We start from the raw sequence: 18,977 nt of genomic DNA on the forward strand, positions 1-18,977 counted from the left end.
TGTTCGATAAGAATTTGTTGAATAAATAGGTTTCCCTCACTTGCACAGATAAAGGACAACATAAAAGTATTCTCAGCACCCAAACAGAACAACTCAGCTGGCCTCTTGGTAGTGGCCACATGTGTGGCTGTGGCAGTGGCCATGCAGGGCAAGCAGTGCCTCACAGTCCAAGCTGACACCTCTGTAGGGTGGTCAGAACCAGGAGCTCAGAACCCTGGCTTTGTCACTCACTGTTGCTTCAATAACCAAGACTGGATCTTGGACACAAGTGTGCATCTCTGGGAATTTCAAGATCTATTTAAGGAGAGAGGCTTTGGAAGAGATTGGACATCTTGCAGTCAATTGCCATCAAGACTATATATGTGCATTGAAGGGACCATAGTTGTATTTACCAGTTTTAGACACTGGCATTACATTTGTATTTTCCATTTTGAATATGTAAAATCAGCCTTCCTGACTTAATTGTAAATTTCTCAATAGCAGACACTCAGTATGTCTGTGGGGGCTTATTCGGCTGATAATGGAATGAAAACAACCTTTAGAGGTCTAAATCCAGGGAAACAAAGAACAATTAAAAGGAGGTCAAGATTTTCCTATCTTATCCTATGCTGTACTCATGAGGACCCTGAAAATAATTTTTAAACATGTGATATTAGGAAATGCAGCAGCAAGGAGATTGGCGAAATTGATATAATTGAACATCTAATGTGATCTGATGGTGATATCTGCTTGTTTATCTTTCAGAATAGCCAAAAATAACCCACTTTTTTCTGTTATTCAGAGTAAGTAGCCCAAAAAGAACCTGACCAAGAGTAATGGGTCAAACCTAATTTAGTTACTGACTTACTGTGTGATCCTGAAATCATTATTTCACTTACTTTCACCTGTATTCCTTTATCTGTTAAACAGGGATCATATTTGTCTGTGTCTCTCAGAGTTATTACAAAGGTTAATAAAAATTATATAATATAGAAATGTACTTTTAATGTAAACTATTCTATATTAAAAGTGTTTGATATCTCCATTAGACCTCACATGGATTTTAAGCAGTATTTAGTTTGTAGGCCATTTGCTTTTACTGAAAAACCAGACAGTCCTCTATGGTGCAAAGTCAGACAGAAAACAAGGTCATTGCTTTACAAAAACGTGTTGAAAGCACAGTCCTCTGCATAAAGTATTCATGAGGGAAGCCATTATTTCAGGCCAGAAATATTCAGCTACAATTTTCACAGCCTTTCTGAAAGTGGAAGGGAAATTAACATGCCGGATCACTGAAAGTTACATCTGACTCAAGCCAATAGCTCACCTGTTTGCTTTTATTTCAACTCCTAGTTCAGAGCAGGCAGCATTATCACTACTGATGCCTGCAGATTATATCACTCAGCCTCTTGCTAATGCAGGAAGCACTTCTTACGGACTAGGCTCAAAAGCTGAATAGATTAATCAATAAACATTAGGAAAATTTTGTAAACAGGATATATGCACAAGACACAAAACATTTAAAAAGACTCCAAAAAGTTTAAAATATTCCCTATCTATTTTTCTTCTTACTTATCTTTACCATCCCATAGGTAATACAATGCAGTTTGATATTTGGATAAATACAAATTTAAGAAAAAGGAACTTTTATTTCCTTGTGAGTGAAGCACAGGGAAGCCATTTAGAAGGCTATGTGTCTTTTAATCTAGGGATAAATGTCAGAATCAGAGAACCAGGAGTATCAGGTAGACATTTAACTGGCAGACACTGAGGGAGTTTTCCATTTTGTCTCTAAAGATTTTGCAAAAGTGGACATTCTATTATCACTTTAAGTAGTCTAATGTTTGATTATCATTGAGATATATAACACTGCTGTATATTTATATATAAATGTGTAAAACCAATCCAGCACCTTTATAAGGATGAATGAAGAAAGATACCTCCTCTAGGTGAGTACATGTTTTCACAAGCAGATGATGCCTTAGTAGGAGAAGAAAGTGCTCCCCTTCCTGAGGAATCCAGCCTGAGCCAGAGCCGTTTTGCAAGGCCCCATTGACCTTCCAGGCTGCAAACCCTTGTGCAGTGCACAAACTCCACAACTGAATGGGATAATTCTTCAGTACTCCAGGTATTCATTGTCACAGCATGGCTTTCCAACAACAGTATCTCATATTTGCACAGTGCTTGAGAGTTTACAAAGCTCTTTTCATATGATCTCATTTAATTCCTTCAAGAATCATTTACAGAGATGTTATCTGTTTCATAGATAAGGAAGCCTAGAGAGGTTAAAGTGCATGGTTGGAAGATGGCAAGGCCAGGCATTAGAAAACAAGTCTTTTCACATCCAGTCCTTGTTCCACAACAGTTTCGATGTTTAAATACACCAGCACATTTGGCCGTTTTTCATACACCTGTTTCTCCTCGTTTACATCTTTGTAGGACCCTCAGCTTCACGTTTCTTTAGAGCATGGAGCTTCAAAATGCAAACACCAATGTGGAGATCAACTGATGAGTCAACACAAACCAAGAAGTGCAGCCCTGATGTTGAGCCAAGCCCTACAGCTTGCCCATGTTTCCTTCTCTTAGGATGTGACATTGCTATTTAACACAATTTGACAACATTCATCAGAATATTAATGACACACTTCTCTCAGGCTTTCCTCATTTTGTATCTGTAGCATTTCATTTTAGATCCTAAATGCCCACTTAAACTTAATCATTTATCATCTTCATTTTTAATTCCTTTTCTGACACTCCATTAACAACTCCCTCTTCATCCTGCTTGATTTAACAGCATCTACAAATTTAACAAACATAAGCTTAATACTTGATTTCAAGTCATGTGGATGTCTTTCTCTTGTATCTTCCCGTCATGATAGAGCCCTTGGTAAGGGTGTTAAATTACATAAGGCTATGACTCTAAATATATTAGAGCAGGGGTCAGCAAATTTTTTCTGTAAAGTACCAGAGAATAAATATTTTTGTTTTTTTGTGGGCTATATGGTCTCTTTTGCAACAATTCAACTCTACCATTGTAGCACAGAAGCAGCCACAGAGAATCCATAAGCAAAAAGTCATGGCTGTGTTCCAATACAGCCTGACTTAGGGACACTAAAATTTGAACTTCATATCATTTTAAATGTAAAAAAATATTGTTTCCTTTTGATTTTTTTCAACCTTCCAAGCATCTAACAACTATTCTTAGTTCACAGACTGTACTAACACAGACTAGGCTAGATTTGCTAACCCTGATGTAGAGCTCAATACCTATATTAAGACATTGCAAGCAAGAGACAGCTATCTCTTTCATCCTCCCCTCCCATTTACCAGGCAATAAAAACACTACTATCAAATCCAAAAACCCAGAAGTAGAAAGGAATAAAAATGCCTCTAATGAAAAAGATTTCATATTCTATCCAGAAACGATCATTCTCTTCAAGTCTGATTATAGATTGCTGTAGCTACGTATACTCATTTGTTCATATGAGGTTTCAGATACTCATACTTTTTTTGTTACTTAAAACATTAGCTTCACAAAGTGTTCACAAAAAAATATGAAGAGATTTTTCACTCCGTGTTGATAACGAATAGCTCCAGGCCGTGAGCGCTGGCCACTCTTTATGTTGCCCTTGGTGCCAATCGAATGGGCCACCTGGGCTTCTCCTTCCTGTCTTGGGTGGTTTTAATACAGGCCGGTAGTCCAGGTCTGTGATACTTGATTTCTAGGTTGGTTATGTGCTTCTGTGAGTTGAATAAATGATTCCGATTCAAGACATTCAGTTCTGGACAAATCCTTTTTCAAGAGGAATTTCAAGCTGATGGAATGAACTGGGGAGAAACAGCTGATAGTAAAATAAAGAAATTGCCTGTGGCAGAAATTTTAAAGTGATCTCCCAGACTGTGGGCCTCATTAGGACTGTAAGACCTGAAAACACTGTACATTAGAAGATGAAAAATCTGGATCCTGTGGATTTAGCTATTTTGGGTTTAGCTGTGAGGTCTGGATCCTAGACTGTGGTGTGAACCTTCCTGGTTTTCACAGGACTGACTTTTGCGGCCCCGAATTCTTTGCCTCATCCTGTCCTCAGGTGTCTCTGCTCCTAGCCTCTTCCTCCAGTTCTGCCTAATGTGGGGAATTCTGGGTTTCTGCCCCAACACTTGCCTCTACCTGCATTGCTGAGGCCATCCTTTTGAATTAGTGAGTTCCAACCTTGCTGTTCTGGTCCTTTCAAAGGGCAAAGTTGGGTTTTTGGAGAGGAAAAGACTGCAAGTTAAACCCAGAAGGTACCATATTCTGTATCAAATCAGTAACACATATATACACATAGGTTTTCATTATATACAATTATAACTATATATGTGTTTGTGTGTCTGTGTGTGTGTGTGTATATATATATATAGTTAATTCTGTCAATGTGTCCTGAAACATACTCTCACACAATGCGGGTAGGCATTCAAATCAGAACACTGGGTAACCTTTTAGGATACAATTTGACAACACACATCAAACGCCTTAAAACTGTTTGTATTCTTCAATTGCATAGCCCATTTTTTGGAATATATATCCTAGGACAAGAATCTTTAATATAGAAAGAAAATCCTACAGCACAGAAATATTCATCATAGCATAATTATGATAGAAAAAGGATAATCTAGGCCGGGAGCAGTGACTCACACTTGTAATCCTAGCACTTTGGGAGGCTGAGGCGAACAGATCACTTGAGGTCAGGAGTTCGAGACCAGCATGGCCAACATGGTGAAACCCCGTCTCTACTAAAAATAATAAAAAAATAAAAATTAGCCAGGAGTGGGTGCATGCCTGTAATCCCAGCTACTCGGGAAGCCAAGGCAGGAGAATCACTCGAACCCAGCAGGTAGAGGCTGCAGTCTATCCAACCATAGGAAAAAGACTTAGATACATTGTATATATTTGATGAGTAGCATGTTTATAATACAACAAAAAGTGAAAAAAGCTGGATAATGGGATTCTGGTGATTTCTATTCTTTTTTTAATGTTTCTATATATTCTAAATTTTCTTTAATATGCATGGATACTTTTATAATGGAACCTTTAAAGCATTGCTTTTCACCAAAGTACAATTTCTTTTTTAAAAAATATCTTGCCCAAAACCTGGTGCTTCTTTTTCTTGTTTCTCCCTACATATGGTAGCCATTAAATTAAATATTTAATTGTTCTTTTTGAAAAATAATTTCGACTTTTATTTGCGATTCAGGAGGTACATGTTCAGGTTTGTTACCTGAGGATATTGTGTGACGCTGAGGTTCAGGGTGTGATTAATCCCCTCACCCAGGTACTGAGCATAGTACCCAACAGTTAGTTTTTCAACCCTTCCCCTCTTCCTCCCTTCAATTGTTCTTAAAAGTAGATGTTAAACAGATACCACTGACAGAGTCATACAGAGATACAAGACTTACAGACACCAGCATAAAACATGAGAACCACGTCAAGTGGACAGTAAAACAGGGTGTTATTTATTGATTTATTTTGAGACGGAGTCTCACACTGTTGCCAGGCGGGAGAGCAGTGGTGTGAACTGTCATTTTACTGTAGCTGCCTACTCACTCTCTCTGCCCCCACCCTCTTTCCCTCTTCCTACCAAAACCCAATCAGAAGAAGGAATCATTTGAACCTACTTTATAACAAGACTGCAGTCAAGACAGTGAGAGAAGTAGGTCAAGTTATAGAATTTATGGTAATACAGGAAGAGTTGATGTCTTGGAAAAAGTGAAAGATTCTACACTCTAACTGGAATTATTTTAGTAATTCTACTTTGAAAGCTGAGCTGTTTTTCCAGATATTCAAAAGAAAAAAAAGTAACAAGAGAACATCTGCAATTCTACTCAAGATAGAGCTACTAATGTTAGAGAAAAAATGTAAAGGAAGTTAGATGTACTCTTCTACAAGTGCAAGTGCCATTAGGGGCATTTAAAATTCTCTTTATATTTTCCTTATAAGTTCAAAGAGATAGAGAGCTCAAGTTTCATTTTATGCTGAGAGGTGGCGTGGCCCGTACATGGAGGAAGTCATTTTGTATTCATTTGTTTGCTTCTCCTTGAGAACATACCCTATTTTCAGGCCTGACTCAGATCCCCTGAGGAGCTTCCACTGGGGCATAAAGAGCAGGGTTTGGGGAGGTGGGCTTGGTGGGAGTCCTGGGGCACTGTGGTGGGCAGGGGATGGTGAGGAGAAGCCGTTGGGGAAGGTGTTTGAATTTTTGCCAGGATTCTGATGGTTCCTGGATTTTTCCCTGGAAGGTTATATGGCTTGTCTCAGGTAAATGTTTAACAACCAATTCTCCAGGGAAAAGAGAGCCCTGATTTGTAGCATTTGCTGATTTTTATGGTGTCAGTACTTCCATCATAGCTGATTTTAAGCTACTAGCCTGATGTCACTGAATACAGAACCAGGAAGAGATCCAGAGCCTTTCCAACACTCCACTCGTTTATGTGTTCTGATCTGCAATGGTCAAGCCTACTTAAGGGACTGTTGCTTTCCAGAGTGACTCAGCCCTGTTAGGAAGTTCCCGCTGTGAAGAAGTGCAGCTCTCTTCTCTACTGCAGCCTTAACCCCCTTCGTTTAGTCAAACAGCACAGCCTTATTCTGTGATCTTTTAAACTTAGATTGTTTAACCATGTTTTCTCAAGTTATTTACACTATTATAGTTATTTTCCTATATTTTAGCTGTTTGTTTTACTGGTTTTCTTTCTTTTCTTTCTTTTTTTTTTTTTTTTTTTGAGACCGAGTCTTGCTCTGTCACCCAGGCTGGAATGCAGTGGTGCAATCACAGCTCACTGCAACCTCTGCCTTTTGGGCTCAAGCAATCCTCCCACTTCAGCCCTCCAGAGTAGCTGGGACCACAGGCACATGCTACCATGCCCAGCTAAGTTTTTCTCTTTTTTGTAGGGATGAGGTTTCACCATGTTGCCCAGGCTGGTCTCAAACTCCTGAGCTCAGGTGATCAATCCTCCCACCTTAGCCTCCCCAAGTGCTAGGGTTACAGGTGAGAGGCGCAGAGCCTGGCCTGATTTTATTTCCTTACTGTTGTTTATTTTGGATGGGGAACACTGGATTTGAAATGATTTCTTCTCTAAAAAAGTAGACAGCTTTATAATAAGAAGGCCTTTGTGCTCATCTAAAACAGTTGTGAGGGTCAAAAATAACAATACATTTTACTGTTTACTTTTTATTACAAAGGTTAAACATGTGTGGCATTTAGAAAATATGATTTTAAAAGAAGAAAAAAACATAAGCAAAATGAAATAAATAAAAATTACCCATAATTCTAACAACCAGATATAATAACTGTACATAATCAACATATATCCTTTCAAATATATAAATATACACTTTTTTATTCACAAAATGAATTTATACTGTGCATTCCTCTTGATAACCTTCTCCTTTCTGTGTCAAGGAAAAACACGTTTTTACTGTATCCCTTGTAATGATGTAGTGTGAGTATTCCATTACACCTTAATTTACTTAATGAATTGCCTATAGTTAGACATGCAGATTGTTTCCTATATTTTGTATCCTTCAGGCTAAATTTCTGAAAGTGTAACTGCTTGGTTAAAGAATCCTCCAGATATTTTCAGACTTTTGATTGGGTTGCCAAACTGAAGCTAAAGAGTAGAGCGTTTATGAGGCGAAGTATAGTGGTCTGTACCTGGAAGGAGATTAACTGCAGTGACAAAAATGTGATTATAGAGAGTGGAAACCATGAACTTGCACTTATAATTATGGCTGAAGGAGGGAGGGAAAGGAGACAGCACCTTTTCCCAGACACAGTTTTCCTTGTAAGGCGGAAGCAGGCTAAAGCGGGAACCTGGAAAGGTGCTGTATTGGGAGCTGCTGTCAGAGATCTTGGAAGTTTGAGCTTTGGGTCCAAGCTTAGCTGCCTCCTGGGAGGTAAGTGATATTAGCTCTGTCGTTCAGGTTAGGAATGTACAACTGTAGTAGTCAGCTCCTGCTACAATTCTGCTGGGTTTAAGACAACCCCCAGGTCTTGGTGGCTCAGAATAACAAATAATTATTTCTTACTCAAGGTCTGCAGGCCAGCAGCAGTGTCTCCTCTTTATGCTGAATATTGGATTCAAGATCTAGGTCTTTCCTGTGTATTTTCTTCCTGGACTCATAATAAAAGACCACCAGCTACTGGAGCATGAGTTCCCAATAGGGTAGACAAGGGAAGACCCTGATGAGTGCTCAAAACTGTCACCATGTCTTCTCTGTCTAGTTTCCACTGGCCAAAGCGAGACACATGGCCAAGCCCAATGTCAGAAGGATGAGGAAGTAGTCTCTACTCTGAAGGAAAGCGGAGTAGAGAGAGGGAGTTTTTGCTGAACAATATTCAACCAACCATAGCAATGCTGCAAATACTGCACATTTAATGAAGGTGTTGTATGAGCTGGTTTCTCCTGAAAGTGCTCTAAGCTGAGAAAGAAAATGGTTTACAATAAAAGGATGAAAAGCAATGAAATGAGCAGCTTGCCATGTAATTCCCAAAGAGGAAAGTCCCTCACACAGTATCTAAGTTCCTCTGATCACAAGGAAAGTGGGTTCAAACTGTTACCTGAAAGGAAGGTGGATCCTGGTTTTGAGGGGCTTTTATATACATGATCTGGGGGGAATTCTTAAAGAAAAGTAATGCAAAATTACAAATATAAGTTAGATTAAGATTAGGAAGATAGGGCCGGGCGCAGTGGCTCATGCCTGTAATCCCAGCACTTTGGGAGGCCAAGGCAGGTGGATCACGAGATCAGGAGATGGAGGCCATCCTGGCTAACACGGTGAAACCCCGTCTCTACTAAAAATACAAAAAAATTAGCCAGGCGTAGTGGCGGGCACCTGTAGTCCCAGCTACTTGGGAGGCTGAGGCAGGAGAATGGTGTGAACCTGAGAGGCAGAGCTTGCAGTGAGCAGAGATCACACCACTGCACTCCAGCCTGGGCGACAGAGCGAGACTCCATCTCCATCTCCAAAAATAATAATAATAATAATTAATAAAGAAAGAAAGAAAGATAAACCATAAGTTACACGTTTTGAAAAAACTGATAATTACCAAAAATATATCAAAACCCAGAAAAACAAGATATCTTAACTATCTGACACCTCTATGTTTTTCTACATTTGGGAACTGTAAATACTTTGATAATCTCTTCACTTAACAACAATTTTGCAATTTCATTTTCTATAGAGAGAAAAGATAGATTTAGTCATTCCTCCATCATGGCAGCTTCTGACTCCAGGTGTTTCAAATTTGTTGTTTCTCCACACCCCTCACACTTCTGACATCAGGCCCCCTGGACCTTGTTCATAGTATGATACTCCCTCTGGCCCTAGACCTTCTCACTGGGTTAGTTAACACGTTGGTCAGAGAGAATATTTCTGGAAACAACCCAAATGTCCATCAACTGATGAATGGAGAAATGAAATGGAATATTATTCAACCATAAAAAGGAATAAAGTATTGACTCATGGTATAACATAAATGAATCTTGAAAATATGTTAAGAGAAAGAAGCCAGACACAAAAGGTCTTGCTCTGTCACGTAGCCTGGAGTGCAATGGCACAATCTGGGTTCACTACAACCTCCACCTCCTGGGTTCAAGCAATTCTCATGCCTCAGCCTCCCGAGTAGCTGGGATTACAGACGTGCACCACCCACACCTGGCTAATTTTTGCATTTTTAGTGGAGATGAGGTTTCACCATATTGCCCAAGGTGGTCTCGATCTCCTGGCCTCGTGTGATCTGCCTGTCTCAGTCTCCCAAAGTGCTGGGATTACAGGCATGAGCCACCACACCTGACTGGTTCTATTTATATGAAAAGTCCAGGATAGGCACATACATAGAGACAAAAAATAGGAGGAGATTAAGAGATAGAAGCTGGCAGCAGGGGAAGGAAGAATGGGAAGTGACTACTAACGGAATGCTTTGTAGGGGGTCATGACAATGTTCTAGAATTAGCTGTGATAGTTGCACAACCTTGTGAATATACTAAAACCACTGGATTGTATACTTTAAAAGTCAGTTTTACGGTATGTGAGTTATCTCTCATTTTTTTAAAAAAGTGAGAGGCATTCTTGGAAGCATTTCCTGCATTCAAATAGTTAGAAATAGCTATACCCAGAAGTGCCTGAAAACTATGTAAATATTATCAAGATGGAAAAAAATGAAGTGTGTTTCCTACTTTCACATACCGCTCGATACAATACTTCTAAAACCAAATTCCACACACCAACCAGTTCTCCAGCAGACATCAGTGGGGTGTCCTCTCTCAGTTCCACTCTGATGCTATCTACCTGGAGAGAGTATCAGGTCCCACATGCCAAGCGCTAAGTTCCACAAGGCTTCCCCTCACCTCAGATGCCAGTTGCAAGCCCCCAATTGTTTCACCTGTGCTTCTGACCGACCAGCTGCAAATCAGGGATTCCCAAGACCCCTTCTGCAAGTTCAACTAATTTGTCAGAACAGCTCACAGAACTCAGGGAAACACACTTACTTGTTTATTATAAAGAATGTTACAGGCCGGGCGCGGTGGCTCAAGCCTGTAATCCCAGCACTTTGGGAGGCCGAGACGGGCGGATCACGAGGTCAGGAGATCGAGACCATCCTGGCTAATACGGTGAAACCCCGTCTCTACTAAAAAATTCAAAAACTAGCCGGGCGACGAGGCGGGCGCCTGTAGTCCCAGCTACTCGGGAGGCTGAGACAGGAGAATGGCGTGAACCCGGGAGGCGGAGCTTGCAGTGAGCTGAGAGCCGGCCACTGCACTCCAGCCTGGGCGGCAGAGCAAGACTCCGTCTCAAAAAAAAAAAAAAAAAAAAAAAAAAAAAAGAATGTTACAAAGCATATAGACAAAAGAAAAGTGGAAGAGATGTATAGGTTGAGGTATAGGAGAAGGGGCTATCTACAGGCCTCAACCTTCAGTCATCTCATTCACTTACAAAAGACATTGTTTTCACTCCGGAGATTCCAATGGTATTAGGAGCTATGTGCCAGGAACCAGGAACTGAAAGCAAATATATACAGGTATGTGCTGTATAACAACATCTCAGTCTAGGAAGGACTGCATTCGCAACAGTGGTTCCATAAGATTGTAATGAAGCTGACTGGGTGCAGTGTCTCACGCCTGCAATCCCAGCACTTTGGGAGGCTGAGGCAGGCAGATCATCTGAGGTCAGGAGTTTGAGACCAGCCTGACCAACCATGGCCAACATGGTGAAAATACAAAAATTAGTTGAGTGTGGTGGCACATGCCTGCAATTCCAGCTACTTGGGAGGCTGAGGCTGAGGAGAATTGCTTGAACCCGGGAGGTGGAGTTTGCAGGGAGCCCAGATCATACCATTGAACACCAGCCTGGGCAGCAGAGCAAGACTCTCAGAAAAAAAAAAAAGTTTGTAATGAAGCCGGAAAATTCCTATTGACGTCATAGCCATCATAATGTCATAGAACAACGCATTACTCATGTGGGTGTGGTGAGCCTGATGTAAACAAACCTACTGCATTGCCAGTCATGCGAAAGTATAGCACATGCAATCACATATAGTATGTAATACTTGATAATGATAATAAATGACTATATTCCTATATTCTGTACTTGCTATACAATACTCTTTATCATAATTTTACAGTGTACTCCTTCTATTTGTTTAAAAACAAGTTAACTGTAAAACAGGCGGGTCCTTCTGAGGTATCCCAGAGAAAGTATTATTACCAGAGGAAATGACAGCTTCAAACATGTATTGACCCTAAAGATTTTCCAGCTGGACAAGATGTGGAGGCAAAAAACAGTGGTTTTGATGCTCTTGACCATGCGTAGGCCTAGGCTAACATGTGTTTGTGTCTTCGTTTTTAACAAAAAAGTTTAAAAAGTAAAAAAAAAAAAAAAAAAAAAAAAGTACAAAAAGGCAAATAGAATAAGGATATAAAGAAAGAAAATATTTTCATACAACTATACAATGTGTCTTTTAAGCTAAGTGTTATTACAAAGACTCAAAAAGTTTTAAAAATTAAAAGAATTACAATGTAGAAAAGTTACAGTAAGCAAAGGTTAATTTATAATTGAAGAAAGAAAAGTATGATTTTATAAATTGAGTATAGCCTATGTGTACAGTGTTTAGAAAGCCTACAGTGGTGTACAGTAATGCCCTAGGCCTTCACACTCACTCACCACTCACTGACTTCTAGTCCTGCACGCCCCATTCATGGTAAGTGCCCTATGAAGATATATCATTGTTTATCTGTTATACCACATGTTCACTGTAGCTTTTCTGTTTGGATATGTTTACCTACACAAATACCATTTTGTTACAGTCACCTGGAGTATTCAGTACAGTAAAATGCTGTACAGGTTTGTAGTCTAGGAGCAATAGACTATACCATCTAGGTTTGTATAAATACACCCTGTATAATGTTCATACAATGAAGAAATTGCCTACTGATGCATTTCTCAGAACATCTATCCTCATTAATCAATTCATGACTGTATTTTTTATTATATCATAAATATACTAAATCCAAACTAAATATATCCTTAATTTAAAATCCCTTTAGCCACATCCCAAAATTCCCTGGGCCACCAAATGCCATAAGATATGGACGGATGCTGATGGAGGGGAAGTCAGTATAGAAAGGGATCCTGGTTTTACTTTTACAAATTTTACAAAAACATATGACAAGGTGAATACATTGTTTAAGCACGATAATTAATCTCTTCATGCCCAATTACCCACCCTTGTGTAGACCACACACATTTAAAAATGGCTAAGTGGTCCTGAATCTTTTTATACAGCTTCTTGAAGGGAAACAAAGCAAAGATTTCTTAAATCATTAATCCCTATTTAAAATGAACCTGAGTAGATTGACACATTTATCCAAAAGAAAAAGAAAGAAAGAAGAAAAGAAAGAGCAGGGCATGGTGGCTCACGCCTGTAATCCCAGCACTTTGGGAGGCCGAGGTGGGTGGATCACCTGAGGTCAGGAGTTGGAGACCAGCCTGACCAACATGGAGAAACCCCATCTCTACTAAAAATACAAAATTAGCTGCGCGTGGTGGCTCGCGCCTGTAGTCCCAGCTACTCGGGAGGCTGAGGCAGGAGAATTGTTTGAACCCGGAGCGGGTAGAGGTTGCAGTGAGCCAAGATTGTGCCACTGCACTCCAGCCTGGGCAATGAGAGCAAAACTCTGGTGGGGGGGAGAGGGAGGAGGGAGGGGGAGGGGGAGAGAGAGGAGGGGAGGGGAGGGGAGGGGAGGGGAGGGGAGGGGAGGGGAGGGGAGGAGAGGGGAAAAAAAGAGTTCTTAATTGTTCAGGACTAACCTTTTTTCCCCTCTCTAGAGATTCTCTCATTGGAATCTCTCTCAACAGAGCCTACCCCTCCCCAAAGGATCAAAGCCCACATTCCATTTCACCACCAAAGCCTAAGGAGAATCCCAGAGCCCTCCAAATTCTCTCTGCACTGATGACAGCCCCTCAGGCTGGGGCTTGCCCTGCAGGACTGCCCTCTGCCTAGCTGTGGCCTTAATCGTGCCATGCACCTGGCTACCTCCTTCTCAAGCTTTTCTCCTCCTCACTTGGATTGAACTCAGGTGCCCTTCAATCCTCCAGCTGCCTGGAACCAAACTGCTTCCCAGCCTAGAGAAGCAGCCCTGCCAAACCCAGGAGTCTGAAATGTAGTCATTTGGGGGATTATATAATTCCAAATTCCAAAATGCAACTAGAGATACTTTTTTGACATTGTGTTTTATTGACCCATTTCCCAATGACCAAAACTATATTCATTTGGATGTAAGCTTCTTAATTCCCACTCAGGCATTAACAAGAAATCAGCTTTAAGAAAATAAATTGTCCTTTCTTCCCTTTGCACACCTTCTTTTATGTTGCTTAGAGCAAAGATGGTGAATAAACACTAATCCCAATGGCCATCTAAAAGTTGGTTTCTGAGATATCTGGCTAGTCTAGCCAGAACTGAGACTTTTGTTTCAAAATGGTAGACCATGTACAAGCTGTAGTTTCCTCCAAATTTCTAGAAATAGTTTTGCTTAAAAACTAGATTAAGAATTTGTGTACAAATAATTTAAGGAGTAAAGAGGTGTTTTTTTTTTTTTTTGAGACAGAGTCTCACTCTGTCACCCAGGCTGGAGTGCAGTGATATGATCTCAGTTCACTGCACTGCAACCTCCACCTCCCAGGTTCAAGTGATTCTCCTGCCTTAGCCTCCCAGGTAGCTGGGACTACAGGCATGTGCCACCACACCCAGCTAATTTTTTGTATTTTCAGTGGAGACAGGGTTTTACCATGTTGGCCAGGCTGGTCTTGAATTCCTGACCTCAACTGATCTGCCCGCCTCAGCTTCTAAAAGTGCTGGGATTACAGGCATAAGCCACAGCACCCAGACTTTTCTTTCTTCCTTCCCTCCTTCCTTCCTTCCTTCCTTCCTTCCTTCCTTCCTTCCTTCCTTCCTTCCTTCCTTCCTTTCTTTCCTCCTTTCTCTTTCTTTCTTCTTTCTTTCTCCCTTTCTCTCTTTATTCTGTCTTCTCTTTCTTTCTCTCTCTCTTTCTTTCTCTTCTTTCTTTCTTTCTTTCTTTCTTTCTTTCTTTCTTTCTTTCTTTCTTTCTTTCTTTCTTTCTTCTTTCTCCCTTTCTTTATTCTGTCTTCTCTTTCTCTCTCTCTTTCTTTCTTTCTTTCTTTCTTTCTTTCTTTCTTTCTTTCTTTCTTTCTTTCTTTCTCTCTCTCTCTCTCTTTCTTTCTTTTCTTTTTTTGTGACAGAGTCTTGCTCTGTCACCCAGTCTGGAGTGTAATAGTGCTGTCATAGCTCACTGCAGCCTCAACCTCCCTGGGCTCAGATGATCCTCCCACCTCAGCCTCCCAAGTAACTGAGACCACAGGCGAGTACTACCATGCCCAGCTAATTTTTTGTAGAGATGGGGTTTTACCATGTTGCCCAGGCTGGTCTCAAACTCCTGGCTCAAGTGACAGCCTGCCTTAGCCTCCCAAAGTGTTGGGATTACAGGCATGAGCCATTGCACCCAAGAAGGTTGGCCTGAAAAGGACATCTATAGTCCAAACTTATAGAAGACCAATTAGAAAGGTAGGCTATGCCTGGAGGCTATATACACTTGGAGCAGAAAGGGGTCTGAGACAACAGACAGGGTGTAGATGTGAAAGCAGTAGCCACCAGGCAGCAATGATGGGGAGTCTGCCTCCAGGCCACACTAGATCAGAGACAGGGTAACAGGTGGCCAGTGACCTTAGGAAGGAGTGGGCAGTACCAACACCCAAGAGAGCAACCACTAAATGGCCTTGCCAGATGACACATCCTGTCCTCCCTCTTCCTGAAAGCAAGTCAGAATGCAAATCACAAGGGCATTCTTGTCTTTCCCAAAAAGACCATGAAAACAGGTGGGAAGAGTCTTTTTTTTTTTTTTTTTTTTTTTGAGATGGAGTCTCGCTCTGTCGCCCAGGCTGGAGTACAGTGGCCGGATCGCATCTCACTGCAAGCTCCGCCTCCCGAGTTCATGCCATTCTCCTGCCTCAGCCTCCTGAGTAGCTGGGACTACAGGCGCCCGCCACCTCGCCCGGCTAGTTTTTTGTATTTTTTAGTAGAGACGGAGTTTCACCATGTTAGCCAGGATGGTCTCGATCTCCTGACCTCGTGATCAGGAAGAGTCTTAACAGGAAATATCAACCACAAAGATGAGCCCATAATCAAGAAATACAATGTATTAGAGGAAATCAACCTCCATGAATGAAGACAATGAACTAAAGACATGGAAGAACTTATGGATAATAATACAAAGTTAGTGGAGCTATCAGAACAGCACTTCGAGGCTGGATCCTGGTTTCCTCATTCTCAGGCCACCATCCTTTTCCCTTCTCCACACTGCATCCTTCCCTAAGTCAGGCACTCCCTATATAGTAGAAAGATTTTAAAGACATTTCTTTATTTTCCCAAATAAAAGCTATTTAGGAAAAATAACTTAAATTAGAGTAAGACCCATACAAATAGATATCTATTTCATTTCTTCATTTCCTAATTTGAAAAAGGACCTTATTATCCATCCTAAAATTTCTGTATCCCATTCTATTCACAGGTCAATTTCCCCTCATCTCTCTAGAACCACTGCAACCACTAACTCTTCTTGCTGTCTCCAGGCTCTGCTCCTCTCACCCACCCATCTATTCTTCACACTTCAGCCAGAGAGTTCTTTCTAAAATGCAAAGATCACTCCAGCTGCTCCAAAACTTTAAACATCCTCCTGCAGCTCTGTGAATAGAGTCACATTCCTTAAAATGACCTACAAGACCCTGTAGCATCTGGCTCCTGCCTTTTTGTCTAATCTTATCTCTTGATGCTTCAACAACCACCCCACCCCATCCCCTTTGTTCCCATAGCAAACTTCTTCCATTTGTTCATCTCCAAGCTGTTTTCTCTGCTTGGAATGGATGTCTCTCCCCTTTTCACAAAGCCAACAGTTTTCAGCTGTGCTTTCATAGTTGGGGAAGCCTCTTCTGTACTCCCACTGCACTAAGTATCTCACCCTGCATTTACCTCTTGGACTATAGGCTTTAACAATGGGTTTTCTTATCTGTATCTCCACCAGTGTATAAGCCCCAGAAGGCAGCGACTTCTTTGTTCTCTGCCTTATCCACCTGTAAAGCAAGGGATGCACACAATGATGACCTTTGGAATTGATGAGCTGTCTGATGCCTTTATCGATACTTCTGTGGCACATTGAGCAAATTTAGAGCCCAGTAGAAACATGGTCATTTCCCTCTTCTCCCACAGAATGGATTTGCAGGCTATTCTCAGACCTACTTTGATTTGTAGATTCATCTATTCACTCAATAAATACTACGGAGGGCCAGAAATATTCCATATGCTGGGTGCAGCAATAAACAGAATGGAGGCAAATCCTCACCCTTGTGGAATCCATTTTGTAGGAAATTACTTGGCCACCTCTTTCCCATCCCTCCTAAGACCAACTTGCCATTCTGCTGGGATCCTCCCCAGCTGCTGATGAGTCCTGCTGGTATAGAGCATCAGGTTTCATAACCACACTCATAGCTTCTTTTCTTCATTAAAAAAACTTTTTATTATGGAAGAGTACAAGCAAATACCAAAGTAGAGATAATAGGATAATGAGCCCCCATATATCTAACACATCAACACATCATTGAGGTTGTCTCATTTATAGCTCTCACGCTCTTTTCCATTGCCCACCAGATTACTTTAAAGCAAAACCAGACATCTAAGTCATTTCATCCATAAATCCCTTCTGGAGGAAGACGGCTTTCATATGGACTTGGAGAATGGAAAGGTCATAGATAGGGTGGGAAGAAGGCAGAGTGGCATCCTACCAGGGAATGAAAGAACAAGAAGTTTGGACAGGAAATGAAAATTATGTATACAGAATCAGGAAGAAACCCTCCAGAATGGAGAGAAAGTTGGACAGATCAGGTGGAAGTGATTAAGAAAAGTTTCAATCCACAAGCTCTGGAGCAGCCCGCGAGCTCACGCCCGGCCTCTCTCCAGCCTCAGCCTGCACACCACCATCACCATCTTACTAGGCACAGCTCTCTGGCCCTCCAGGCCTTCTGCACCCAGCCATGACTCCCGGCCCCGCCGTGGCTATCCAGTCAGTTCACTGCTATTCCCATGGGTCACATGAGACAGATGAGGAATTTGATGCTGTCTGGGTAACATACTTCAACAAGCCAGATATAGATGCCTGGGAATTGTGTAAAGGGGTGAACACATTTGTTAGCTATGATCTGGTTCCAGAGCCCAAATCACTGATGCTGCTTTGTGGGCATTCAGACAGTTAAATGATTTTGCTAGTGCAGTTCACATCCTAGAGGCTCTTAAGGACAAAGCAGGCCCTCACAGGGAAATCTACCCCTATTTCACCCAGGAACTCAGACCAACTTTAAATGAATTGGGCATCTTCACTCCAGAGAAACTGAGCCTTGACAATGTGTAAACCCCATGGAGGGGCTTTTCAAGGATTTATTGATAATGCTACTTAAGTGTAAACAGTCACCCGGAAATACTGGTAATAATATATTACCTTGTTTGAATAAGTTTTCCTTTACTGTGTGCCAAACCATGTAATGATAACTTAGACTCTAATAAAAGGGAAATGAGTTCGAACTGAAAAAAAAAAAAAAAAAAAGCAAAGAAAATTTCAAATGGCAGCCTAAGGATATGGGTTCCTGCAGAGGAGGTTTAGTTAGATATTCACAGGTTTTAAGTGTATCGAGGCAAGTTAAGCAGTGTTCAAGTGAGAATCATCCAGGCTGAACATGGGCCCAGGAGACCCAAGAGAAAAAAATGTATAGAGGGCAGAAGAATGAAGGGGCACATTATTATAATTCACATGACAAGGGCCTAGACCACCGTGGTACTGGCAAAAATGGAGGGAGGAATGGGCTAGGATGGGTTTTAAACGTTGAAGGGACAGAATTCTTTGCCTAGCTCAAAAAAGTGGTTAAGGAAAGAATAAGAGATGACTACATGGCTCCAAGTCTGGAGAATGGAAGTCATCTGCAAAGTCAAAGAAAAGGGAGGGAAATATTTTTGGGAGATAAATTTTATTAGGTTGATGCAAATTAATTAAAGAAATTGATGTGTCTTTCAATGGCAGAAACTGCAATTGCTTTTGCACCAACCTAATACTTTGGATTTAATAATGGGATATATGAGTATAAATATTTCACAGTCCATGGAAGGTATAGAATTGGAACTGGGGTAAAGTGGTATAGATTTAAATTTATCCACCTAAAATTGATAGTTGAGGTCAGGTATCTCTATTGGTGTAATGTATGGAAAATGGAAAGGGAAAAGGGAGGAAGGCAGACTGACGAGAGGAAGGAAAAGGGAGGGGAGGACAGGGGAGGGGAGGGGAAAGGAAAAGAGAGAAAAGGCAAGCAGGGGAGACAGCAGGAGAGGAGGAGAAAGGAGAGAAGAGAGAGA

At 41.1% G+C, this 18,977-nt stretch overlaps 1 pseudogene; it reads left to right on the forward strand.

Moving 5' to 3' along the window:
* The first annotated feature begins 2,851 nt into the window (after nucleotides 1-2,851).
* On the forward strand, nucleotides 2,852-17,985 carry LOC115897458 (annotated as a pseudogene).
* Nucleotides 17,986-18,977: the final 992 nt, after the last annotated feature.

Source organism: Rhinopithecus roxellana, chromosome 5, assembly GCF_007565055.1.
Source record: "Rhinopithecus roxellana isolate Shanxi Qingling chromosome 5, ASM756505v1, whole genome shotgun sequence".
NCBI classification, from domain to species: Eukaryota; Metazoa; Chordata; class Mammalia; order Primates; family Cercopithecidae; genus Rhinopithecus; species Rhinopithecus roxellana.